Raw genomic sequence first — 19,380 nt, 5'->3', positions numbered from 1 at the left:
AGGGTATAGAGTGTAGGGTATAAAGAGTAGAGTGTAGGGTATAGAGTGTAGAGTGTAGGGTATGGAGTGTATGGTATAGAGTGTAGGGTATAGAGTGTAGAGTATAGAGTGTTGGGTATAGAGTGTAGAGTGTAGGGTATAGAGTGTAGGGTATATAGTGTAGGGTATAGAGTGTATGGTATACAGTGTAGAGTGTAGGGATTAGAGTGTAGGGTATAGAGTGTAGGGTGTAGAGTGTAGGGTATAGAGTGTATGGTATAGAGTGTAGGTTATAGAGTGTTGGGTATAGATTGTAGGGTATAGAATGTAGAGTGTAGTGTATAGAGTATAGGGTATAGAGTGTATGGTGTAGAGTGTAGGGTATAGAGTGTATAGTGTAGGGTATAGAGTGCAGGGTATAGAGTGTATGGAATAGAGTGTATGGAATATAGTGTACGGTATAGAGTGTAGAGAGTAGGGTATAGAGTGTAGGGTATAGAGCGTAGGGTGTAGGGTATAGATTGTAGGGTATAGAGTGTAGAATGTAGGGTATAGAGTGCATGGTATAGAGTGTAGGGTGTAGAGTGTATGGTATAGAGTGTACAGTATAGAGTGTATGGTATAGAGTGTAGAGTGTAGGGTATAGAGTGTATGGTATAGAGTGTAGAGTGTAGAGTGTAGGGTATAGAGTGTAGAGTGTAGGGTATAGAGTGTAGGGTATAGAGTGTATGGTATAGAGTGTAGGGTATAGAGTGTAGGGTATAGAGTGTAGAGTGTAGGGTATAGAGTGTAGGGTATAGAGTGTAGAGTGTAGGGTATAGAGTGTAGGGTATAGAGTGTACGGTATAGAGTGTTGGGCTATAGAGTGTAGGGTATAGAGTGTAGGGTATAGAGTGTATGGTATAGAGTGTACGGTATAGAGTGTATGATATAGAGTGTATGGTATATAGTGTAGGGTATAGAGTGTTTGGTATAGAGTGTAAGGTATAGAGTGTAGAGAGTAGGGTATAGATTTTAGAGTATAGAGTGTAGGGTATAGAGTGTAGGGTATAGAGTGTATGGAATAGAGTGTATAATATAGAGTGTAGGGTGTAGAGTGTAGGGTATAGAGTGTAGAGTGTGGGGTATAGAGTGTAGAGTGTAGGGTATAGAGTGTATGATATAGAGTGTAGGGTATAGAGTGTATGGTATAGATTGCAGGGTATAGAGTGTAGGGTGTAGAGTGTAGGGTATAGAGTGTAGGGTATAGAGTGTATGGTATAGAGTGTATGGTATAGATTGTAGGGTATAGAGTGTAGGGTATAGAGTGTAGAGTGTAGGGTATAGAGTGTAGAAAGTAAGGTATAGTGTGTAGGGTATGAAGTGTAGAGTGTAGGGTATAGAGTGTAGGGTATAGAGTGTAGATTGTATGGTATAGAATGTAGGGTATAGAGTGTATAGTGTAGGGTGTAGAGTGTAGGGTATAGAGTGTAGGGTATAGAGTGTTGGGATATAGAGTGTAGGGTATAGAGTGTCGGGTATAGAGTGTAGGGTATAGATTGTAGGGTATAGAGTGTAGGGTATAGAGTATATAGTATAGGGTATAGAGTGTAGGGTATAGAGTGTGGAGTGTAGGGTATAGAGTGTTGGGTATAGAGTGTAGGGTATAGAGTGTAGGGTATATAGTGTAGAGTGTAGGGTATAGAGTGTAGGGTATAGAGTGTAGAGTGTAGGGTGTAGAGTGGAGAGTGTAGGGTATAGAGTGTAAGGTATAGAGTGTAGGGTATAGAGTGTATGTTATAGAGTGTAGGGTGTAGAGTGTAGGTTATAGAGTGTAGAAAGTAGGGTATAGTGTGTAGGGTATAGAGTGTAGGGTATAGAGTGTATGGTATAGAGTGTAGAGTGTAGGGTATAGAGTGTAGAAAGTAGGGTATAGTGTGTAGGGTATAGAGTGTAGAGTGTAGGGTATAGAGTGTAGGGTATAGAGTGTAGATTGTATGGTATAGAGTGTAGGGTATAGAGTGTATAGTGTAGGGTATAGAGTGTAGAGTGTAGGGTATAGAGTGTAGGGTATAGAGTGTTGGGATATAGAGTGTAGGGTATAGAGTGTAGTGTATAGATTTTAGGGTATAGAGTGTAGGGTATAGAGTGTAGGGTATAGAGTATATAGTGTAGGGTATAGAGTGTAGGGTATAGAGTGTAGAGTTTAGGGTATAGAGTGTAGGGTATAGAGTGTAGGGTATAGAGTGTAGGGTATAAAGTGTAGAGTGTAGGGTATAGAGTGTGGGGTATAGAGTGTAGGGTGTAGAGTGGAGAGTGTAAGGTATAGAGTGTAAGGTATAGAGTGTAGGGTATAGAGTGTATGTTATAGAGTGTAGGGTATAGAGTGTAGAGTGTAGGGTATAGAGTGTAGGGTATAGAGTGTAGTGTATAGAGTGTAGGGTATAAAGTGTAGAATGTAGGGTATAGAGTGTAGGGTATAGAGTGTAGAGTGTAGGATATAGAGTGTAGAGTGTAGGGTATAGAGTGTAGGGTATATAGTGTAGGGTATAGATTGTAGGGTATAGAGTGTAGGGTATAGAGTGTATGGTATAGAGTGTAGGGTGTAGAGTGCATGGTATAGAGTGTAGGGTATAGAGTGTAGGGTATAGAGTGTAGGGTGTAGAGTGTAGGGTATAGAGTGTAGGGTGTAGAGTGTAGGGTATAAAGTGTAGGGTATAGAGTGTAGGGTGTAGAGTGTAGGGTATAGAGTGTAGAGTGTAGGGTATAGAGTGTATGGTATAATGTGTAGGGTATAGAGTGTAGGGTGTAGAGTGTAGGGTATAGAGTGTAGGGTATAGAGTGTAGGGTATAGAGTGTAGGGTATAGAGTGTAGAGTGTAGGTTATATAGTGTAGGGTATAGAGTATAGAGTGTAGGGTATAGAGTGTAGGGTATAGAGTGCAGAGTGTAGAGTGTAGGGTATAGAGTGTAGAGTGTAGGGTATAGAGTGTAGGGTATAGAGTGTATGGTATAGAGTGTAGGGTATAGAGTGTAGGGTATAGAGTGTAGAGTGTAGGGATTAGAGTGTAGGGTATAGAGTGTATTGTATAGAGTGTAGAGTGTAGGGAATAGAGTGTAGGGTATAGAGTGTACGGTATAGAGTGTTGGGCTATAGAGTGTAGGGTATAGAGTATAGGGTATAGAGTGTAGGGTATAGAGTGTAGGGTATACAGTGTAGGGTATAAAGTGTAGAGTGTAGGGTATAGAGTGTAGGGTATAGAGTGTAGGGTATAGAGTGTAGAGTGTAGGGTATAGAGTGTAGAGTTTAGGGTATAGAGTGTAGGGTATAGAGTGTAGGGTTTAGAGTGTATGGTATAGAGTGTAGGGTATAGAGTGTAGAGTGTAGGGTATAGAGTGTAGGATATAGAGTGTAGGGTATAGAGTGTATGGTATAGAGTGTACGGTATAGAGTGTACAGTGTAGGGTATAGAGTGTAGGGTATAGATTGTAGGGTATAGAGTGTATTGTATAGGGTATAGAGTGTATGGTGTAGAGTGTAGGGTATAGAGTGTATAGTGTAGGGTATAGAGTGTAGGGTATAGAGTGTATGGTATAGAGTGTAGAGTGTAGGTTATAGAGTGTAGGGTATAGAGTGTACGGTATAGAGTGTTGGGCTATAGAGTGTAGGGTATAGAGTATAGGGTATAGAGTGTAGGGTATTGAGTGTAGGGTATACAGTGTAGGGTATAAAGTGTAGAGTGTAGGGTATAGAGTGTAGGGTATAGAGTGTAGGGTATAGAGTGTAGGGTATAGAGTGTAGAGTGTAGGGTATAGAGTGTAGAGTTTAGGGTATAGAGTGTAGGGTATAGAGTGTAGGGTTTAGAGTGTATGGTATAGAGTGTAGGGTATAGAGTGTAGAGTGTAGGGTATAGAGTGTAGGATATAGAGTGTAGGGTATAGAGTGTATGGTATAGAGTGTACGGTATAGAGTGTACAGTGTAGGGTATAGAGTGTAGGGTATAGATTGTAGGGTATAGAGTGTATTGTATAGGGTATAGAGTGTATGGTGTAGAGTGTAGGGTATAGAGTGTATAGTGTAGGGTATAGAGTGTAGGGTATAGAGTGTATGGTATAGAGTGTAGGGTATAGAGTGTATGGTATAGAGTGTAGGGTATAGAGTGTAGAGTGTAGGGTATAGAGTGTAGGGTATAGAGTGTAGAGTGTAGGGTATAGAGTTTAGGGTATAGAGTGTATGGTGCAGAGTGTAGGGAATAGAGTGTAGAGTGTAGGGTATAGAGTATATGGTATAGAGTGTAGGGTATAGAGTATAGAGTGTAGGGTATAGAGTGTAGGGTATAGAGTGTAGGGTATAGAGTGTATGGTATAGAGTGTAGGGAATAGAGTGTAGAGTGTAGGGTATAGAGTGTATGGTATAGAGTGTAGGGTATAGAGTGTAGAGGGTAGAGTGTAGGGTATAGAGTGTAGGGTATAGAGTGTAGGGAATAGAGTGTAGAGTGTAGGGTATAGAGTGTAGGGTATAGAGTGTAGGGTGTAGAGTGTAGGGTATAGAGTGTAGGGTATAGAGTGTAGAGTGTAGGGTATAAAGTGTAGGGTATAGAGTGTAGGGTGTAGAGTGTAGGGTTTAGAGTGTAGAGTGTAGGGTATAGAGTGTATGGTATAATGTGTAGGGTATAGAGTGTAGGGTGTAGAGTGTAGGGTACAGAGTGTAGGGTATAGAGTGTAGGGTATAGAGTGTAGAGTGTAGGGTATATAGTGTAGGGTATAGAGTATAGAGTGTAGGGTATAGAGTGTAGGGTATAGAATGTAGAGTGTAGAGTGTAGGGTATAGAGTGTAGAGTGTAGGGTATAGAGTGTATGGTATAGAGTAGGGTATAGAGTGTAGGGTATAGAGTGTAGAGTGTAGGGTATAGAGTGTAGAGTGTAGGGTATAGAGTGTAGGGTATAAAGAGTAGAGTGTAGGGTATAGTGTGTAGAGTGTAGGGTATGGAGTGTATGGTATAGAGTGTAGGGTATAGAGTGTAGGGTATATAGTGTAGGGTATAGAGTGTATGGTATACAGTATAGAGTGTAGGGTATAGAGTGTAGGGTATAGAGTGTATGGTATAGAGTGTAGGGTATAGAGTGTTGGGTATAGATTGTATGGTATAGAATGTAGGGTGTAGAGTGTATAGTATAAAGTGTAGTGTACAGAGTGTAGAGTGTAGGGTATAGAGTGTAGAGTGTAGGGTATAGAGTGTAGGGTATAGAGTGTAGGGTATAGAGTGTACGGTATAGAGTGTAGGGTATAGAGTGTATGGTATAGAGTGTACGGTATAGAGTGTACAGTGTACGGTATAGAGTGTAGGGTATAGATTGTAGGGTATAGAGTGTATTGTATAGGGTATAGAGTGTATGGTGTAGAGTGTAGGGTATAGAGTGTATAGTGTAGGGTATAGAGTGTAGGGTATAGAGTGTATGGTATAGAGTCTAGAGTGTAGGGAATAGAGTGTAGGGTATAGAGTGTACGGTATAGAGTGTTGGGCTATAGAGTGTAGGGTATAGAGTATAGGGTATAGAGTGTAGGGTATAGAGTGTAGAGTGTAGGGTATAGAGTGTAGAGTGTAGGGTATAGAGTGTAGGGTATAAAGAGTAGAGTGTAGGGTATAGAGTGTAGAGTGTAGGGTATGGAGTGTATGGTATAGAGTGTAGGGTATAGAGTGTAGAGTATAGAGTGTTGGGTATAGAGTGTAGAGTGTAGGGTATAGAGTGTAGGGTATATAGTGTAGGGTATAGAGTGTAGGGTATATAGTGTAGGGTATAGAGTGTATGGTATACAGTATAGAGTGTAGGGTATAGAGTGTAGGGTATAGAGTGTATGGTATAGAGTGTAGGGTACAGAGTGTTGGGTATAGATTGTAGGGTATAGAATGTAGAGTGTAGGGTATAGAGTGTAGAGTGTAGGGCATAGAGTGTAGGGTATAAAGAGTAGAGTGTAGGGTATAGAGTGTAGAGTGTAGGGTATGGAGTGTATGGTATAGAGTGTAGGGTATAGAGTGTAGAGTATAGAGTGTTGGGTATAGAGTGTATTGTATAGGGTATAGAGTGTATGGTGTAGAGTGTAGGGTATAGAGTGTATAGTGTAGGGTATAGAGTGTAGGGTATAGAGTGTAGAGTGTAGGATATAGAGTGTAGAGTGTAGGGTATAAAGTGTAGGGTATATAGTGTAGGGTATAGAGTGTAGGGTATAGAGTGTAGAGTGTAGGGTATATAGTTTAGGGTATAGAGTGTATGGTGTAGAGTGTAGGGAATAGAGTGTAGAGTGTAGGGTATAGAGTATATGGTATAGAGTGTAGGGTATAGAGTATAGAGTGTAGGGTATAGAGTGTAGGGTATAGAGTGTAGGGTATAGAGTGTATGGTATAGAGTGTAGGGAATAGAGTGTAGAGTGTAGGGTATAGAGTGTATGGTATAGAGTGTAGGGTATAGAGTGTAGAGGGTAGAGTGTAGGGTATAGAGTGTAGGGTATAGAGTGTAGGGTATAGAGTGTAGAGTGTAGGGTATAGAGTGTAGGGTATAGAGTGTAGGGTGTAGAGTGTAGGGTATAGAGTGTAGGGTATAGAGTGTAGAGTGTAGGGTATAAAGTGTAGGGTATAGAGTGTAGGGTGTAGAGTGTAGGGTATAGAGTGTAGAGTGTAGGGTATAGAGTGTATGGTATAATGAGTAGGGTATAGAGTGTAGGGTGTAGAGTGTAGGGTACAGAGTGTAGGGTATAGAGTGTAGGGTATAGAGTGTAGAGTGTAGGGTATATAGTGTAGGGTATAGAGTGTAGGGTATAGAGTGTAGGGTATAGAGTGTAGAGTGTAGAGTGTATGGTATAGAGTGTAGAGTGTAGGGTATAGAGTGTATGGTATAGAGTAGGGTATAGAGTGTAGGGTATAGAGTGTAGAGTGTAGGGTATAGAGTGTAGGGTATAGAGTGTATGGTATAGAGTGTAGGGTATAGAGTGTAGGGTATAGAGTGTTGGGCTATAGAGTGTAGGGTATAGAGTATAGGGTATAGAGTGTAGGGTATAGAGTGTAGGGTATACAGTGTAGGGTATAAAGTGTAGAGTGTAGGGTATAGAGTGTAGGGTATAGAGTGTAGGGTATAGAGTGTAGAGTGTAGGGTATAGAGTGTAGAGTTTAGGGTATAGAGTGTAGGGTATAGAGTGTATTGTATAGAGTGTAGAGTGTAGGGAATAGAGTGTAGGGTATAGAGTGTACGGTATAGAGTGTTGGGCTATAGAGTGTAGGGTATAGAGTATAGGGTATAGAGTGTAGGGTATAGAGTGTAGGGTATACAGTGTAGGGTATAAAGTGTAGAGTGTAGGGTATAGAGTGTAGGGTATAGAGTGTAGGGTATAGAGTGTAGAGTGTAGGGTATAGAGTGTAGAGTTTAGGGTATAGAGTGTAGGGTATAGAGTGTAGGGTTTAGAGTGTATGGTATAGAGTGTAGGGTATAGAGTGTAGAGTGTAGGGTATAGAGTGTAGGATATAGAGTGTAGGGTATAGAGTGTATGGTATAGAGTGTACGGTATAGAGTGTACAGTGTAGGGTATAGAGTGTAGGGTATAGATTGTAGGGTATAGAGTGTATTGTATAGGGTATAGAGTGTATGGTGTAGAGTGTAGGGTATAGAGTGTATAGTGTAGGGTATAGAGTGTAGGGTATAGAGTGTATGGTATAGAGTGTAGAGTGTAGGGAATAGAGTGTAGGGTATAGAGTGTACGGTATAGAGTGTTGGGCTATAGAGTGTAGGGTATAGAGTATAGGGTATAGAGTGTAGGGTATAGAGTGTAGGGTATACAGTGTAGGGTATAAAGTGTAGAGTGTAGGGTATAGAGTGTAGGGTATAGAGTGTAGGGTATAGAGTGTAGGGTATAGAGTGTAGAGTGTAGGGTATAGAGTGTAGAGTTTAGGGTATAGAGTGTAGGGTATAGAGTGTAGGGTTTAGAGTGTATGGTATAGAGTGTAGGGTATAGAGTGTAGAGTGTAGGGTATAGAGTGTAGGATATAGAGTGTAGGGTATAGAGTGTATGGTATAGAGTGTACGGTATAGAGTGTACAGTGTAGGGTATAGAGTGTAGGGTATAGATTGTAGGGTATAGAGTGTATTGTATAGGGTATAGAGTGTATGGTGTAGAGTGTAGGGTATAGAGTGTATAGTGTAGGGTATAGAGTGTAGGGTATAGAGTGTATGGTATAGAGTGTAGGGTATAGAGTGTATGGTATAGAGTGTAGGGTATAGAGTGTAGAGTGTAGGGTATAGAGTGTAGGGTATAGAGTGTAGAGTGTAGGGTATAGAGTTTAGGGTATAGAGTGTATGGTGCAGAGTGTAGGGAATAGAGTGTAGAGTGTAGGGTATAGAGTATATGGTATAGAGTGTAGGGTATAGAGTATAGAGTGTAGGGTATAGAGTGTAGGGTATAGAGTGTAGGGTATAGAGTGTATGGTATAGAGTGTAGGGAATAGAGTGTAGAGTGTAGGGTATAGAGTGTATGGTATAGAGTGTAGGGTATAGAGTGTAGAGGGTAGAGTGTAGGGTATAGAGTGTAGGGTATAGAGTGTAGGGTATAGAGTGTAGAGTGTAGGGTATAGAGTGTAGGGTATAGAGTGTAGGGTGTAGAGTGTAGGGTATAGAGTGTAGGGTATAGAGTGTAGAGTGTAGGGTATAAAGTGTAGGGTATAGAGTGTAGGGTGTAGAGTGTAGGGTTTAGAGTGTAGAGTGTAGGGTATAGAGTGTATGGTATAATGTGTAGGGTATAGAGTGTAGGGTGTAGAGTGTAGGGTACAGAGTGTAGGGTATAGAGTGTAGGGTATAGAGTGTAGAGTGTAGGGTATATAGTGTAGGGTATAGAGTATAGAGTGTAGGGTATAGAGTGTAGGGTATAGAATGTAGAGTGTAGAGTGTAGGGTATAGAGTGTAGAGTGTAGGGTATAGAGTGTATGGTATAGAGTAGGGTATAGAGTGTAGGGTATAGAGTGTAGAGTGTAGGGTATAGAGTGTAGAGTGTAGGGTATAGAGTGTAGGGTATAAAGAGTAGAGTGTAGGGTATAGAGTGTAGAGTGTAGGGTATGGAGTGTATGGTATAGAGTGTAGGGTATAGAGTGTAGGGTATATAGTGTAGGGTATAGAGTGTATGGTATACAGTATAGAGTGTAGGGTATAGAGTGTAGGGTATAGAGTGTATGGTATAGAGTGTAGGGTATAGAGTGTTGGGTATAGATTGTATGGTATAGAATGTAGGGTGTAGAGTGTATAGTATAAAGTGTAGTGTACAGAGTGTAGAGTGTAGGGTATAGAGTGTAGAGTGTAGGGTATAGAGTGTAGGGTATAGAGTGTAGGGTATAGAGTGTACGGTATAGAGTGTAGGGTATAGAGTGTATGGTATAGAGTGTACGGTATAGAGTGTACAGTGTACGGTATAGAGTGTAGGGTATAGATTGTAGGGTATAGAGTGTATTGTATAGGGTATAGAGTGTATGGTGTAGAGTGTAGGGTATAGAGTGTATAGTGTAGGGTATAGAGTGTAGGGTATAGAGTGTATGGTATAGAGTCTAGAGTGTAGGGAATAGAGTGTAGGGTATAGAGTGTACGGTATAGAGTGTTGGGCTATAGAGTGTAGGGTATAGAGTATAGGGTATAGAGTGTAGGGTATAGAGTGTAGAGTGTAGGGTATAGAGTGTAGAGTGTAGGGTATAGAGTGTAGGGTATAAAGAGTAGAGTGTAGGGTATAGAGTGTAGAGTGTAGGGTATGGAGTGTATGGTATAGAGTGTAGGGTATAGAGTGTAGAGTATAGAGTGTTGGGTATAGAGTGTAGAGTGTAGGGTATAGAGTGTAGGGTATATAGTGTAGGGTATAGAGTGTAGGGTATATAGTGTAGGGTATAGAGTGTATGGTATACAGTATAGAGTGTAGGGTATAGAGTGTAGGGTATAGAGTGTATGGTATAGAGTGTAGGGTACAGAGTGTTGGGTATAGATTGTAGGGTATAGAATGTAGAGTGTAGGGTATAGAGTGTAGAGTGTAGGGCATAGAGTGTAGGGTATAAAGAGTAGAGTGTAGGGTATAGAGTGTAGAGTGTAGGGTATGGAGTGTATGGTATAGAGTGTAGGGTATAGAGTGTAGAGTATAGAGTGTTGGGTATAGAGTGTATTGTATAGGGTATAGAGTGTATGGTGTAGAGTGTAGGGTATAGAGTGTATAGTGTAGGGTATAGAGTGTAGGGTATAGAGTGTAGAGTGTAGGATATAGAGTGTAGAGTGTAGGGTATAAAGTGTAGGGTATATAGTGTAGGGTATAGAGTGTAGGGTATAGAGTGTAGAGTGTAGGGTATATAGTTTAGGGTATAGAGTGTATGGTGTAGAGTGTAGGGAATAGAGTGTAGAGTGTAGGGTATAGAGTATATGGTATAGAGTGTAGGGTATAGAGTATAGAGTGTAGGGTATAGAGTGTAGGGTATAGAGTGTAGGGTATAGAGTGTATGGTATAGAGTGTAGGGAATAGAGTGTAGAGTGTAGGGTATAGAGTGTATGGTATAGAGTGTAGGGTATAGAGTGTAGAGGGTAGAGTGTAGGGTATAGAGTGTAGGGTATAGAGTGTAGGGTATAGAGTGTAGAGTGTAGGGTATAGAGTGTAGGGTATAGAGTGTAGGGTGTAGAGTGTAGGGTATAGAGTGTAGGGTATAGAGTGTAGAGTGTAGGGTATAAAGTGTAGGGTATAGAGTGTAGGGTGTAGAGTGTAGGGTATAGAGTGTAGAGTGTAGGGTATAGAGTGTATGGTATAATGTGTAGGGTATAGAGTGTAGGGTGTAGAGTGTAGGGTACAGAGTGTAGGGTATAGAGTGTAGGGTATAGAGTGTAGAGTGTAGGGTATATAGTGTAGGGTATAGAGTGTAGGGTATAGAGTGTAGGGTATAGAGTGTAGAGTGTAGAGTGTATGGTATAGAGTGTAGAGTGTAGGGTATAGAGTGTATGGTATAGAGTAGGGTATAGAGTGTAGGGTATAGAGTGTAGAGTGTAGGGTATAGAGTGTAGAGTGTAGGGTATAGAGTGTAGGGTATAAAGAGTAGAGTGTAGGGTATAGAGTGTAGAGTGTAGGGTATGGAGTGTATGGTATAGAGTGTAGGGTATAGAGTGTAGGGTATATAGTGTAGGGTATAGAGTGTATGGTATACAGTATAGAGTGTAGGGTATAGAGTGTAGGGTATAGAGTGTATGGTATAGAGTGTAGGGTGTAGAGTGTATAGTATAAAGTGTAGTGTACAGAGTGTAGAGTGTAGGGTATAGAGTGTAGAGTGTAGGGTATAGAGTGTAGGGTATAGAGTGTAGGGTATAGAGTGTAGAGTGTAGGATATAGAGTGTAGAGTGTAGGGTATAAAGTGTAGGGTATATAGTGTAGGGTATAGAGTGTAGGGTATAGAGTGTAGGGTATAGAGTGTATGGTATAGAGTGTACGGTATAGAGTGTACAGTGTAGGGTATAGAGTGTAGGGTATAGATTGTAGGGTATAGAGTGTATTGTATAGGGTATAGAGTGTATGGTGTAGAGTGTAGGGTATAGAGTGTATAGTGTAGGGTATAGAGTGTAGGGTATAGAGTGTATGGTATGGAGTCTAGAGTGTAGGGAATAGAGTGTAGGGTATAGAGTGTACGGTATAGAGTGTTGGGCTATAGAGTGTAGGGTATAGAGTATAGGGTATAGAGTGTAGGGTATAGAGTGTAGAGTGTAGGGTATAGAGTGTAGAGTGTAGGGTATAGAGTGTAGGGTATAAAGAGTAGAGTGTAGGGTATAGAGTGTAGGGTATATAGTGTAGGGTATAGAGTGTAGGGTATAAAGTGTAGAGTGTAGGGTATAGAGTGTAGGGTATAGAGTGTAGGGTATAGAGTATAGGGTATAGAGTGTAGAGTGTAGGGTCTAGAGTGTAGGGTATATAGTGTAGGGTATAGAGTGTATGGTATACAGTATAGAGTGTAGGGTATAGAGTGTAGGGTATAGAGTGTATGGTATAGAGTGTAGGGTATAGAGTGTTGGGTATAGATTGTAGGGTATAGAATGTAGAGTGTAGTGTATAGAGTATAGGGTATAGAGTGTATGGTGTAGAGTGTAGGGTATAGAGTGTAGAGTGTAGGGTATAGATTGTAGAGTGTAGGGTATAGAGTGTAGGGTATAAAGAGTAGAGTGTAGGGTATAGAGTGTAGAGTGTAGGGTATGGAGTGTATGGTATAGAGTGTAGGGTATAGAGTGTAGAGTATAGAGTGTTGGGTATAGAGTGTAGAGTGTAGGGTATAGAGTGTATGGTATAGAGTGTAGGGTGTAGAGTGCATGGTATAGAGTGTAGGGTATAGAGTGTAGGGTATAGAGTGTAGGGTGTAGAGTGTAGGGTATAGAGTGTAGGGTGTAGAGTGTAGGGTATAAAGTGTAGGGTATAGAGTGTAGGGTGTAGAGTGTAGGGTATAGAGTGTAGAGTGTAGGGTATAGAGTGTATGGTATAATGTGTAGGGTATAGAGTGTAGGGTGTAGAGTGTAGGGTATAGAGTGTAGGGTATAGAGTGTAGGGTATAGAGTGTAGGGTATAGAGTGTAGAGTGTAGGGTATAGAGTGTAGGGTATAGAGTGTAGGGTATAGAGTGTAGGGTATAAAGTGTAGAGTGTAGGGTATAGAGTGTAGGGTATAGAGTGTAGAGTGTAGGATATAGAGTGTAGAGTGTAGGGTATAGAGTGTAGGGTATATAGTGTAGGGTATAGATTGTAGGGTATAGAGTGTAGGGTATAGAGTGTAGAGTGTAGGGTATAGAGTGTAGAGTATAGGGTATAGAGTGTATGGTATAGAGTGTAGGGTGTAGAGTGCATGGTATAGAGTGTAGGGTATAGAGTGTAGGGTATAGAGTGTAGGGTGTAGAGTGTAGGGTATAGAGTGTAGGTTGTAGAGTGTAGGGTATAAAGTGTAGGGTATAGAGTGTAGGGTGTAGAGTGTAGGGTATAGAGTGTAGAGTGTAGGGTATAGAGTGTATGGTATAATGTGTAGGGTATAGAGTGTAGGGTGTAGAGTGTAGGGTATAGAGTGTAGGGTATAGAGTGTAGGGTATAGAGTGTAGGGTATAGAGTGTAGAGTGTAGGTTATATAGTGTAGGGTATAGAGTATAGAGTGTAGGGTATAGAGTGTAGGGTATAGAGTGTAGAGTGTAGAGTGTAGGGTATAGAGTGTAGAGTGTAGGGTATAGAGTGTAGGGTATAGAGTGTATGGTATAGAGTGTAGGGTATAGAGTGTAGGGTATAGAGTGTAGAGTGTAGGGATTAGAGTGTAGGGTATAGAGTGTATTGTATAGAGTGTAGAGTGTAGGGAATAGAGTGTAGGGTATAGAGTGTACGGTATAGAGTGTTGGGCTATAGAGTGTAGGGTATAGAGTATAGGGTATAGAGTGTAGGGTATAGAGTGTAGGGAATACAGTGTAGGGTATAAAGTGTAGAGTGTAGGGTATAGAGTGTAGGGTATAGAGTGTAGGGTATAGAGTGTAGGGTATAGAGTGTAGAGTGTAGGGTATAGAGTGTAGAGTTTAGGGTATAGAGTGTAGGGTATAGAGTGTAGGGTTTAGAGTGTATGGTATAGAGTGTAGGGTATAGAGTGTAGAGTGTAGGGTATAGAGTGTAGGATATAGAGTGTAGGGTATAGAGTGTATGGTATAGAGTGTACGGTATAGAGTGTACAGTGTAGGGTATAGAGTGTAGGGTATAGATTGTAGGGTATAGAGTGTATTGTATAGGGTATAGAGTGTATGGTGTAGAGTGTAGGGTATAGAGTGTATAGTGTAGGGTATAGAGTATAGGGTATAGAGTGTATGGTATAGAGTGTAGAGTGTAGGGAATAGAGTGTAGGGTATAGAGTGTACGGTATAGAGTGTTGGGCTATAGAGTGTAGGGTATAGAGTATAGGGTATAGAGTGTAGGGTATAGAGTGTAGGGTATACAGTGTAGGGTATAAAGTGTAGAGTGTAGGGTATAGAGTGTAGGGTATAGAGTGTAGGGTATAGAGTGTAGGGTATAGAGTGTAGAGTGTAGGGTATAGAGTGTAGAGTTTAGGGTATAGACTGTAGGGTATAGAGTGTAGGGTTTAGAGTGTATGGTATAGAGTGTAGGGTATAGAGTGTAGAGTGTAGGGTATAGAGTGTAGGATATAGAGTGTAGGGTATAGAGTGTATGGTATAGAGTGTACGGTATAGAGTGTACAGTGTAGGGTATAGAGTGTAGGGTATAGATTGTAGGGTATAGAGTGTATTGTATAGGGTATAGAGTGTATGGTGTAGAGTGTAGGGTATAGAGTGTATAGTGTAGGGTATAGAGTGTAGGGTATAGAGTGTATGGTATAGAGTGTAGGGTATAGAGTGTATGGTATAGAGTGTAGGGTATAGAGTGTAGAGTGTAGGGTATAGAGTGTAGGGTATAGAGTGTAGAGTGTAGGGTATAGAGTTTAGGGTATAGAGTGTATGGTGTAGAGTGTAGGGAATAGAGTGTAGATTGTAGGGTATAGAGTATATAGTATAGAGTGTAGGGTATAGAGTATAGAGTGTAGGGTATAGAGTGTAGGGTATAGAGTGTAGGGTATAGAGTGTATGGTATAGAGTGTAGGGAATAGAGTGTAGAGTGTAGGGTATAGAGTGTATGGTATAGAGTGTAGGGTATAGAGTGTAGAGGGTAGAGTGTAGGGTATAGAGTGTAGGGTATAGAGTGTAGGGTATAGAGTATAGAGTGTAGGGTATAGAGTGTAGGGTATAGAGTGTAGGGTGTAGAGTGTAGGGTATAGAGTGTAGGGTATAGAGTGTAGAGTGTAGGGTATAAAGTGTAGGGTATAGAGTGTAGGGTGTAGAGTGTAGGGTATAGAGTGTAGGGTATAGAGTGTATGGTATAATGTGTAGGGTATAGAGTGTAGGGTGTAGAGTGTAGGGTACAGAGTGTAGGGTATAGAGTGTAGGGTATAGAGTGTAGAGTGTAGGGTATATAGTGTAGGGTATAGAGTGTAGGGTATAGAGTGTAGGGTATAGAGTGTAGAGTGTAGAGTGTAGGGTATAGAGTGTAGAGTATAGGGTATAGAGTGTATGGTATAGAGTAGGGTATAGAGTGTAGGGTATAGAGTGTAGGGTATAGAGTGTAGGGTATAGAGTGTAGGGTATAAAGAGTAGAGTGTAGGGTATAGAGTGTAGAGTGTAGGGTATGGAGTGTATGGTATAGAGTGTAGGGTATAGAGTGTAGGGTATATAGTGTAGGGTATAGAGTGTATGGTATACAGTATAGAGTGTAGGGTATAGAGTGTAGGGTATAGAGTGTATGGTATAGAGTGTAGGGTATAGAGTGTTGGGTATAGATTGTATGGTATAGAATGTAGAGTGTAGTGTATAGAGTATAGGGTATAGAGTGTATGGTGTAGGGTATAGAGTGCAGGGTATAAAGTGTATGGAATAGAGTGTATGGAATATAGTGTACGGTATAGAGTGTAGAGAGTAGGGTATAGAGTGTATGGTATAGAGTGTAGAGTGTAGGGTATAGAGTGTATGGTATAGAGTGTAGGGTGTAGAGTGTATAGTATAAAGTGTAGTGTACAGAGTGTAGAGTGTAGGGTATAGAGTGTAGAGTGTAGGGTATAGAGTGTATGGTATAGAGTGTAGGGTGTAGAGTGTATAGTATAGAGTGTAGGGTACAGAGTGTAGAGTGTAGGGTATAGAGTGTAGAGTGTAGGGTATAGAGTGTAGGGTATAGAGTGTAGGGTATAGAGTGTAGAGTGTAGGATATAGAGTGTAGAGTGTAGGGTATAAAGTGTAGGGTATATAGTGTAGGGTATAGAGTGTAGGGTATAGAGTGTAGGGTATAGAGTGTATGGTATAGAGTGTACGGTATAGAGTGTACAGTGTAGGGTATAGAGTGTAGGGTATAGATTGTAGGGTATAGAGTGTATTGTATAGGGTATAGAGTGTATGGTGTAGAGTGTAGGGTATAGAGTGTATAGTGTAGGGTATAGAGTGTAGGGTATAGAGTGTATGGTATAGAGTGTAGAGTGTAGGGAATAGAGTGTAGGGTATAGAGTGTACGGTATAGAGTGTTGGGCTATAGAGAGTAGGGTATAGAGTATAGGGTATAGAGTGTAGGGTATAGAGTGTAGGGTATAGAGTGTAGGGTATAAAGTGTAGAGTGTAGGGTATAGAGTGTAGGGTATAGAGTGTAGGGTATAGAGTGTAGAGTGTAGGGTATAGAGTGTAGAGTTTAGGGTATAGAGTGTAGGGTTTAGAGTGTATGGTATAGAGTGTAGGGTATAGAGTGTAGAGTGTAGTGTATAGAGTGTAGGATATAGAATGTAGGGTATAGAGTGTATGGTATAGAGTGTACGGTATAGAGTGTACAGTGTAGGGTATAGAGTGTAGGGTATAGATTGTAGGGTATAGAGTGTATTGTATAGGTTATAGAGTGTTTGGTGTAGAGTGTAGGGTATAGAGTGTATAGTGTAGGGTATAGAGTGTAGGGTATAGAGTGTATGGTATAGAGTGTAGGGTATAGAGTGTATGGTATAGAGTGTAGGGTATAGAGTGTAGCGTGTAGGGTATAGAGTGTAGGGTATAGAGTGTAGAGTGTAGGGTATAGAGTTTAGGGTATAGAGTGTATGGTGTAGAGTGTAGGGAATAGAGTGTAGAGTGTAGGGTATAGAGTATATGGTATAGAGTGTAGGGTATAGAGTATAGAGTGTAGGGTATAGAGTGTAGGGTATAGAGTGTAGGGTATAGAGTGTATGGTATAGAGTGTAGGGAATAGAGTGTAGAGTGTAGGGTATAGAGTGTATGGTATAGAGTGTAGGGTATAGAGTGTAGAGGGTAGAGTATAGGGTATAGAGTGTAGGGTATAGAGTGTAGGGTATAGAGTGTAGAGTGTAGGGTATAGAGTGTAGGGTATAGAGTGTAGGGTGTAGAGTGTAGGGTATAGAGTGTATGGTATAGAGTGTAGAGTGTAGGGAATAGAGTGTAGGGTATAGAGTGTACGGTATAGAGTGTTGGGCTATAGAGAGTAGGGTATAGAGTATAGGGTATAGAGTGTAGGGTATAGAGTGTAGGGTATACAGTGTAGGGTATAAAGTGTAGAGTGTAGGGTATAGAGTGTAGGGTATAGAGTGTAGGGTATAGAGTGTAGAGTGTAGGGTATAGAGTGTAGAGTTTAGGGTATAGAGTGTAGGGTTTAGAGTGTATGGTATAGAGTGTAGGGTATAGAGTGTAGAGTGTAGGGTATAGAGTGTAGGATATAGAGTGTAGGGTATAGAGTGTATGGTATAGAGTGTACGGTATAGAGTGTACAGTGTAGGGTATAGAGTGTAGGGTATAGATTGTAGGGTATAGAGTGTATTGTATAGGGTAGAGAGTGTATGGTGTAGAGTGTAGGGTATAGAGTGTATAGTGTAGGGTATAGAGTGTAGGGTATAGAGTGTATGGTATAGAGTGTAGGGTATAGAGTGTATGGTATAGAGTGTAGGGTATAGAGTGTAGAGTGTAGGGTATAGAGTGTAGGGTATAGAGTGTAGAGTGTAGGGTATAGAGTTTAGGGTATAGAGTGTATGGTGTAGAGTGTAGGGAATAGAGTGTAGAGTGTAGGGTATAGAGTATATGGTATAGAGTGTAGGGTATAGAGTATAGAGTGTAGGGTATAGAGTGTAGGGTATAGAGTGTAGGGTATAGAGTGTATGGTATAGAGTGTAGGGAATAGAGTGTAGAGTGTAGGGTATAGAGTGTATGGTATAGAGTGTAGGGTATAGAGTGTAGAGGGTAGAGTGTAGGGTATAGAGTGTAGGGTATAGAGTGTAGAGTGTAGGGTATAGAGTGTAGGGTATAGAGTGTAGGGTGTAGAGTGTAGGGTATAGAGTGTAGGGTATAGAGTGTAGAGTGTAGGGTATAAAGTGTAGGGTATAGAGTGTAGGGTGTAGAGTGTAGGGTATAGAGTGTAGAGTGTAGGGTATAGAGTGTATGGTATAATGTGTAGGGTATAGAGTGTAGGGTGTAGAGTGTATGGTACAGAGTGTAGGGTATAGAGTGTAGGGTATAGAGTGTAGAGTGTAGGGTATATAGTGTAGGGTATAGAGTATAGAGTGTAGGGTATAGAGTGTAGGGTATAGAGTGTAGAGTGTAGGGTATAGAGTGTAGAGAGTAGGGTATAGAGTGTAGGGTATAGAGTGTATGGTATAGAGTAGGGTATAGAGTGTAGGGTATAGAGTGTAGAGTGTAGGGTATAGAGTGTAGAGTGTAGGGTATAGAGTGTAGGGTATAAAGAGTAGAGTGTAGGGTATAGAGTGTAGAGTGTAGGGTATGGAGTGTATGGTATAGAGTGTAGGGTATAGAGTGTAGAATATAGAGTGTTGGGTATAGAGTGTAGAGTGTAGGGTATAGAGTGTAGGGTATATAGTGTAGGGTATAGAGTGTAGGGTATATAGTGTAGGGTATAGAGTGTATGGTATACAGTATAGAGTGTAGGGTATAGAGTGTAGGGTATAGAGTGTATGGTATAGAGTGTAGGGTATAGAGTGTTGGGTATAGATTGTAGGGTATAGAATGCAGAGTGTAGTGTATAGAGTATAGGGTATAGAGTGTATGGTGTAGAGTGTAGGGTATAGAGTGTAGAGTGTAGGGTATAGAGTGTAGAGTGTAGGGTATAGAGTGTAGGGTATAAAGAGTAGAGTGTAGGGTATAGAGTGTAGAGTGTAGGGTATGGAGTGTATGGTATAGAGTGTAGGGTATAGAGTGTAGAGTATAGAGTGTTGGGTATAGAGTGTAGAGTGTAGGGTATAGAGTGTAAGGTATATAGTGTAGGGTATATAGTGTAGGGTATAGAGTGTATGGTATACAGTATAGAGTGTAGGGTATAGAGTGTAGGGTATAGAGTGTATGGTATAGAGTGTAGGGTATAGAGTGTTGGGTATAGATTGTAGGGTATAGAATGTAGAGTGTAGTGTATAGAGTATAGGGTATAGAGTGTATGGTGTAGAGTGCAGGGTATAGAGTGTATGGAATAGAGTGTATGGAATATAGTGTACGGTATAGAGTGTAGAGAGTAGGGTATAGAGTGTAGGGTATAGAGCGTAGGGTGTAGGGTATAGATTGTAGGGTATAGAGTGTAGGGTATAGAGTGTAGAGTGTAGGGTATAGAGTGCATGGTATAGAGTGTAGGGTGTAGAGTGTATGGTATAGAGTGTACAGTATAGAGTGTATGGTATAGAGTGTAGAGTGTAAGGTATAGAGTGTATGGTATAGAGTGTAGGGTGTAGAGTGTATAGTATAGAGTGTAGGGTACAGAGTGTAGAGTGTAGGGTATAGAGTGTAGAGTGTAGGGTATAGAGTGTATGGTATAGAGTGTAGGGTGTAGAGTGTATAGTATAGAGTGTA

This window comes from Ranitomeya imitator, unplaced genomic scaffold, assembly GCF_032444005.1.
Source record: "Ranitomeya imitator isolate aRanImi1 unplaced genomic scaffold, aRanImi1.pri SCAFFOLD_152, whole genome shotgun sequence".
In the NCBI taxonomy this organism is placed as follows: domain Eukaryota; kingdom Metazoa; phylum Chordata; class Amphibia; order Anura; family Dendrobatidae; genus Ranitomeya; species Ranitomeya imitator.
This window is presented reverse-complemented; position numbering follows the sequence as displayed.